An 8,350-nucleotide genomic window follows, 5' to 3' on the forward strand; every position below is an offset into this window, starting at 1 on the left:
TTTATGCAGCAAAGATTCATCTACTCAAAAGCATAGCTGCCAAGTTATCCCCTTTTTTAAGGGATTTTCCCTTATGCTGAATAGGCTTCCTCGCGAGAAAAGGGAAAACTTGGCAACTATGCTCAAAAGTCCCATTGAGCTCTGCAGTGCTTACTCTCCGGTATGCAGGTATAGGACTAAAGACTTAATTATATCCCATTGTGATCCATGCAATGTGCAGTGTAATCCTAAACAAGCAAGTATGTCCCCCTCAGTTCAGTATAGTCTCCTCCCTAGCAACTGTGTTTAGGATTGCAGCTGTACAACACAACCTTATTTCTGCATGTCTACTCAGAAGTAAGTTCCAATGAGTTCAATGGGACTGACTTTCAGGTATGTGCATACAAGATTGCAGCCTTAAAAGAATTTAGCTTTTGGTGGGGTTTTTTCCCATTCTCTATATTTATATACTAAGACGTTTGTGCCATGTTAAATAAAGAACATTTTCCCTTATTTTTTTCTAAAGATGCTGTATGCTGTAACATCTCTTGCATTAAACCAATATGCCTTTTCGGAGTGCTTTATTAATATTAAATGTGTTCTTCGATGGCACTCCTATCAATTTCACGTTGAGTTGTATTAATAATACTTACGAGTAAATTACAGCACACAGATATGCCGTGCTTGGGTAGGATGTGCCCCTCTGCCTGCTTAATGTGATTCTAAACAGAAATAAAGCAAGCTATTAAGCTGCTCACAAATAAATATCAATAAAGAGAAGTTCAGCTAAAGTGTAACCAAAATTTCCTTTACCACCATCCCCAGCCATTTATCTCTCCTAATGAAAATCACCAGCCCCCAAAGCATGAAAAATTACAGTACCTGGGAGTGTTATGTGTGTACATTAGCCTGCTGAGTATTATGTGGATTTCCTGTTGCAGTTTACCTCCGCGGATAGCTACGAAAAAAACAATAACCCTGGGCTGTCCAGTCTTCTTCTAATTGATTTTCATCCTCTCAGAGTCCAATTAGCTCAAACATTGCCATAGGATTACATGCACATTCCAAGCAAAAGAGGTGAAGATAATGAGGTCCAGGAGCCTTTGCTTAGACTGCAGCCTCCCAGGTTGTGTAATGTCCAGCATTCCCTTAGACTGACAAAACTAAAAAGATGAGCACGGCAGTCTCTCTTTCCTCTGCTGTGGAGTGTCAGATTTGACTTGCAGCCAGAACCAGCCAACTTAGTGCTAAAGTGATTTTCTCCCCCCCCCCAAAAAAAACACCTTTTCTAGTTTAAAAGTTGGGTTTCGGAAGAAACTACATAACACGTAAAGAACAGTCCAGACCAAAAACTGCAATGCATCTGGCAGTGATTCTGTATAAAGGAAGAGGCACGTGATCAGCTGTGCCCAATCTGAACGCTGTTGACCCCTGGTGGAAGCTGTGGCCCTCCTAGAGAATGCTGGACTACAATTCCCATCACCCCTGACTATTGACCATGCTGTTGGGGGTCATGGCTCAGCAACATCTGGAGGCTCCTGTTCAGCAACATCTGGAGGCTCCTGTTTTCACAAAGTGAAAAGCAAAAGTAAATGAAATGGGTGTTATTTCTTTGAACAGCTATCTGAAAAACAGAGATCCTGATCAAGTCAAGTATCAAGCCATTGTATATTTGCATGACACCATTGAAATCAAGGCTGGACCTGGATTATCTGCAAGCCTTCCATGCAGCCAGTATGACTAAAGGTGTGTGTACAGTTAGTTCCTGTTTTAAGAGGAAGTGCTTGAAAGGGGAACTTCCTGTAGAAGTGTGTGGGAGGAGGAAGCCAATGTGGGCCTGGGGGCTAACAACAACAACAACAACAACAACAACAATTATTATTATTATTATTATTATTATTATTATTATTATTATTATTATTATTATACCCTGCCCATCTGGCTGAGTTTCTCCAGGCTAGGAGAAAGCAGGCTTCCCTGTCTACTATACTTCAATAAAGCTGTTCATGTTTGAGTTTACCGAAGCAGCTGGAGTTTGTTTCTAAGAAAGTCAGCCCTACTGGTCAAGAAAGCAGATGTGTGGGGGGCTTGGATGGAACCATTGTCAGTCACATGGGCAGGAAGAGGCTTACAGAGAGTCAGGGGTCAGCAAACTTTTTCAGCAGGGGGCTGGTCCACTGTCCCTCAGACCTTGTCGGGGGCAGGACTATATTTTGAAAAAAAATATGAACGAATTCCTATGCCCCACAAATAACCCAGAGATGCATTTTAAATAAAAGGGCACATTCTACTCATGTAAAAACACCAGGCAGGCCCCACAAATAACCCAGAGATGCATTTTAAATAAAAGGATACAATCTACTCATGTAAAAATATGCTGATTCCCGGACCTTCCGCGGGCCGGATTTAGAAGGCGATTGGGCCGCATCTGGCCCCCGGGCCTTAGTTTGGGAACCCAGATCTAAGCAGTCTGGTTGGAGAGCTTCTCAATGTTTGTAGGTGGGATGGTTCTTTAACCCCCACAGCTCAAGGACTTTCCTGAATTCTGTGGGCTAGTTTAGGGGGCTGCACAAGTGGCCTTAAAAACTAGCTTTGGGCTGCTTTTCTCCTCTCACTTCTTTCTAGTCTCTGCACCTTTGACAAAATAATAATAGACAATATTGGGGTTGTGGAGGTTGAAAGAGCACCCTTTGCATTTCAATAATTATCCAAACAAAGAGCCTTTTGGCTTGGCTATATTAAATCCGATTAGTATATAGATTTAAAAGTAGAATTCAACCCAGACCTATTGCACTCTGGACAGAAAACTGGAAGCCAGCAATGGGTTTGCTTCTTACTGAACAACTGAGTAGAAATGTAGCCAATCACGGTTCATCTTATGGATGTAGGTAAATTGGCTGGGGGCTTTATTCTGTGAACTGCCCCGAGACCCCCAGGTATAAGGTGGTATATAAATTCAATAAATGAATAAATAAATGATTTAAAAATAAAAAATTAAAGCTGAAAATTAAATGAGACTTAGCAGGTTCCACTTATAATAATGCCTGGCTGCTTACAAAAAAACTATTCTGCTTCAGCAGCAGAGTCCAATATGTTGCACCTAACTATCTCTTGTCCAGTTTCTTTCTCTTCTCCTCCTGCTTGCATTAGGCTAGTCTCTTGTGATCTGTGATGACTCCTTGAAGGTCAGATTCAAGGTCATATATAGTGGACGGCTCTTACACCTTCTTTGAAATTCAACGGGAGCTGGATCAAGTGCAGCCAAACAGAAAGCAAGTACCAATTCTCCTCTGCAAGATGTGAGTTTGGGAACTATTTATCGTAGAATAAATTCAGTGTTATCTTCCTGCAATATTTATAAAATCCTGTATGGCAATATTGTAATCCCAGATCCATGTACTGATGTTTGTCCAATAAATAATAACATATTCCTTTTGTTATGACAGAAGCTGCTTCTACTCTCGCATCACATGTCATTCTCACTCGCAGGGAAAAAATGCTTTTGCTATGTGTGTATGTGTGCGTTATTTATTTCTTTTTATAAGTTCACCGTCTCTGGTTAGTAGTGAAGTGTGTGTGTGTGTGTGTGTGTGTGTGTGTGTGTGTGTGTGGTGAAAATATTAGAGGAGCTGAATTTTTATTTTGTATCATTTTTGACATGGGAACAATTTGTGCAAACTCAGGCCTGTAGTAATATAAGTCCCTGCAGGATACTTGTACTTTCTCGCTCTCTCATTCTTTCCTTGCCCAGTACAGTGGTACCTCGGGTTACAAACGCTTCGCGTTACAAACACTTTGGGTTACAAAATAAAAAAATTCCTTCAGTAGCACCTTAAAGACCAACTAAGTTTTTATTTTGGTATGAGCTTTCATGTGCATGCACACTTCATCAGATATCATCAGGTATCTGATGAAGTGTGCATGCACACGAAAGCTCATACCAAAATAAAAACTTAGTTGGTCTTTAAGGTGCTACTGAAGGAATTTTTTTATTTTGTTTCGACTCAGACCAACACGGCTACCTACCTGTAACTAGAACTTTGGGTTACAGACTCCGCTAACCCGGAAGAAGTACCTTGGGTTACGAACTTTGCCCTGGGATGTGAGCGGAAGTTGCGCACCGGTGGTGTGGTGGCAGCGGGAGGCCCCATTAGCGAAAGCGTGCCTCAGGTTAAGAACGGTTTGGGGTTAAGAATGGACCTCCAGAACAAATAAAGTTTGTAACCCGACTTACCACTGTATCAGTGACTGCTCAAGTGAGCTGGACTGAGTTGATCGATTATAGCCAAGTTAGATAATAACCTGATCCTAAGCACACCTACTGGGAATTAAGTTCTATTTAGATCAATGGAAGTTAATTCCAAGCAAATGTGTTTAGGATTAAGGCAAATGACTGATCCTATGCTCTTCTGCCAGGTGAAAATGGAGCATAGGAATAGGATCAGATCCTTCCCTCGCTCCCTCCCTCCCTCGAGGATGTGGTGTCTTCTTGCTCTGCATCTAGAAACAGACTTTGGCCTGGTTCAGATGTAGTGCTGAATTATCATTAAGTGTTGTATGCATGAATCTCTGGCACATATACTTTACCCTCTGCATTCCTTCCCTGAGACAACGATGCCTTATGAGGAACGGCTTAGGGAGCTGGGTATGTTTAGCCTGGAGAAGAGAAGGTTAAGGGGTGATATGATAGCCATGTTCAAATATATAAAAGGATGTCATATAGAGGAGGGAGAAAGGTTGTTTTCTGCTGCTCCAGAGAAGCGGACACGGAGCAATGGATTCAAACTACAAGAAAGAAGTTTCCACCTAAACATTAGGAAGAACTTCCTGACAGTAAGAGCTGTTCGGCAGTGGAATTTGCTGCCAAGGAGTGTGGTGGAGTCTCCTTCTTTGGAGGTCTTTAAGCAGAGGCTTGACAGGCATATGTCAAGAATGCTTTGAGGGTGTTTCCTGCTTGTCAGGGGGTTGGACTGGATGGCCCTTGTGGTCTCTTCCAACTCTATGATTCTATCATTCTATGATTCCCCCCCTTCCTTCTCCCTCTACACACACACACACATACATTATGGGTTTCCTACCAACCCTCCAAAGCAGATATATAGGACACATGGAGGGGGGAGAAGAGGAAGTCCCATTGCTTAAGTGGACCTTGTTCCATGCCTGCAGCAACTGAGTTGAATTCTAACCCTTATGCATGGTGTGTGTGTGTGTGTGTGCGCGCGCGCTTGGTATAAATTCGAAGCCCAGCATCTGCTTTGCTGAACCATTTTCTGGTATATTCTGCTTGTGGCACAGCACAGTCCTAGGAATCCAAATCTAAAATCCCAATCATCAGTTCTCTTGCCATCAACATTCCTGGTCCATGGAAGCAGCCTCCTAATGGACAGCACCACCTGTTTTTCAAGCTTTTTTTATTTATTTTAGGTGGCAGAAGTGTGCATTTTAGAATATCTTCTTGGCTTGTCTGAATATCTTTTAATAATTAATGGAAATTCAGAGTTAAAATATATTGATAATGTGCTTGAGGTGGGGTGGGGCAGCTATCTTTGCACATACATTTTGAAGAGCTTCCCAGAGTAATCCTTTTGAGTGTCTGATTAACTTCCAAGAGGAAACACTACTCTACTTCTCGATCAATGACTTAACAGCAAATTGTGTTTTCCAATTTATTCCCAAGGCTCATGTTCTGAGTTCTATTACTGATGCGGAGAAAGTGGTTTGCAATAACTTTTTTCTTCAGTCAAACATCATTGCTGCAGCACATTATGTAGTCAGTATCATCACAACAAAGGTAAGGTGGGACAATTACACAACAGTTGAGAAGAAATAAAGCTGGACCTTTCCAGTTCCTCTCTTCTCCATGGGCATCTTGTCTGCCCTATCATCAACCTGTTGAGCCTGAAGGTGCTGCTGCAGAATTCTGGTTTAGCTATTGGGGGGGGGGAGGACAGTGACCATCCAGGACTTGATCAGAGATGAGCATGCTGACTTGGCAATATTATCTGAGGAGTGGTGAAAGATTTATACGATCTGAAGAGAAACCCAACCAAGGAAGAGTGGCTGATAAAACTGATGAATTGTGCCAAAATGGTGTAGTAAGTAACCGGGGGGGGGGGGTATTAAAGAGTGGGGAACATTTGTGTAATATCTGAAAAAATATGGTATGCAAGTGCGTGCATTAGTAGGGTTAACTTAAATCAAGCCGTTAAAATCATTATCGAGATAAATTGCAGAATAACTAAAAAAGGGAGCAAAGTGGAAAATGCAGTGTTAAAAATTTAAATAAGACAAGAAACCACAAAAGGGGAGAGGGAAGTCTAATACGCATTTGTATTGAAAGTATGTGATCGCAAGGTGTGCATTGGTAAACTTTTGAAAGTTGAAAATCCAATAAAAATATATATACCATATTTTTCTGCCTATAAGACGCCCCCATGTATAAGACTATTTTGGGGGACTCAGGTTTAAGAAAATGGGGGGAGATGTAGCCGTGTTTAAAATGCCCCCTAATTTTTGACATTATTTTTTAGAGGGGGAAACTAGTGTTATACACAGAAAAATACGGTATATTATCTGAGAAATGTCTCCACTGGTGGTAGCCAATGTGGTACCCTCCAGATCAACTCTGATCACTGGCCATGCTGGCTGGGATTGGTGCGAGTTGGAGTCCAACAACATCTGAACGGCATTGCTTTGTCTACTCTTGGTCAACACTGACTGTCAGTGGTACTCTGTAGCTTTAGACACGGATCTTTCTGAATCCTACCTAGAGATACCCTGGATTGAACACGGGACCTTCTGGATGCAAAGCATGTGCTCTACCACAGAGCTATGGCTCTTCCTCAAAGCAGTCACTGTGGTTCATTGTAATTCCATTACCCCTACCGAGTGCCTTCTTTAGCAGGCCTCCAGATTCAAGTTTAATGCATTGTTACAAATCTACTCCAATAGCAGTTTTCTTGCTCAAACTGTCAGAAATGACCTCGGGTGTCATGTTGGTTCTGAAAGACCAATCTGCACCTTCCAAAATGTCTGCAACCAAGATACTGCAAGATCTTTCATACAAAGATGGTTAGGTGCTTCAGTCAACAATTCAGTCATAAAAATTTGATGTTTAATTCATTTTCATACATTTATTGAACAAACCACTGTATTAAAAAAAAATCAAAGTGCAAAATCCAAATGATAATTACATTAGTTTGGGAGGCAGATATTAGGTCAGTTCATATTGGACATCAGAGAAATCAGATTCCTCAATCATCTCCGCTATGTTCAGTAGAGCTTCCTTCTTGATATTTCGTGCACAGCTTTATAGCCCAGTCCTAAGGATGTATAGCACAATGGTAAAGGTAAAGGGACCCCTAACCATTAGGTCCAGTTGTGACTGACTCTGGGGTTGCAGTGCTCATCTCGCTTTTTTGCCGAGGGAGCCGGCGTACAGCTTCCAGGTCTTGTTGCCAGCATGACAAAGCCACTTCTGGAGAACCAGAGCAGCACACGGAAACGCCATTTACCTTCCCGCTGTAGCGGTACCTATTTATCTACTTGCACTTTGACGTGCTTTCGAACTGCTAGGTTGGCAGCAGCTGGGGCCGAGCAACAGGAGCTCAACCCGTCGTGGGGATTCGAACCACCGACCTTCTGATCGGCAAGCCCTAGGCTCAGTGGTTTAACCCACAGCGCCGGCTCTCCTTAAAATGTGAACTGAACCAAATTTCTTCCCATTCCTGCACAGTCACAATGCTCAAAGACACACCTACTTCTTGAAATGCCAAAGTTGTATGAGTCTGTGGTTTAACCCACAGCGCCACTCGCGTCCCAGCACAATGATGCTTATCCCCTATTAAGTGTGCTTAGTATTGCAGCCTTAGTCATCTTCCCTTTACAGTGGTACTTAGGTTTATGGACGCAATTGGTTTCGGGTAGCCGGTCGCTCCCCGAGCAGTCCGTAAACGGAGCGCCTCTTCTGTGTATCCTCAAAGCACTGATAGAGCACTTCTGTGCATGTGTGTGCCGCGCAGATCACTCCTGTGCATCCGCGTGCCGCGGAACCCAGATGTAAGCACTTCCGGGTCCGCAGCGTTCAGAAACCGATTGTTCGCAAATCGCAGCGATCGTAAACCGAGGTACCACTGTACTCCTAAATTACAACCCCACATGCAGGCACTATTCCAAATGTATAAATGATATGTAATGGCATTGTGGCAATTGTTCCATCAGCGCAAGAATTCCAACTCACAGGTAGGGGCTCTGCATTATTGGGACACCTGGTTGTGCAGGTGTCCCAGCTGCCTGGAACTCCTACATAGAAGGAGGACGTCACAAGTTGCCTTCTATATAGACAACCGCCTACAACATGTGGTTGATTAAA

Source organism: Zootoca vivipara, chromosome 2 (assembly GCF_963506605.1).
Source record: "Zootoca vivipara chromosome 2, rZooViv1.1, whole genome shotgun sequence".
In the NCBI taxonomy this organism is placed as follows: Eukaryota; Metazoa; Chordata; class Lepidosauria; order Squamata; family Lacertidae; genus Zootoca; species Zootoca vivipara.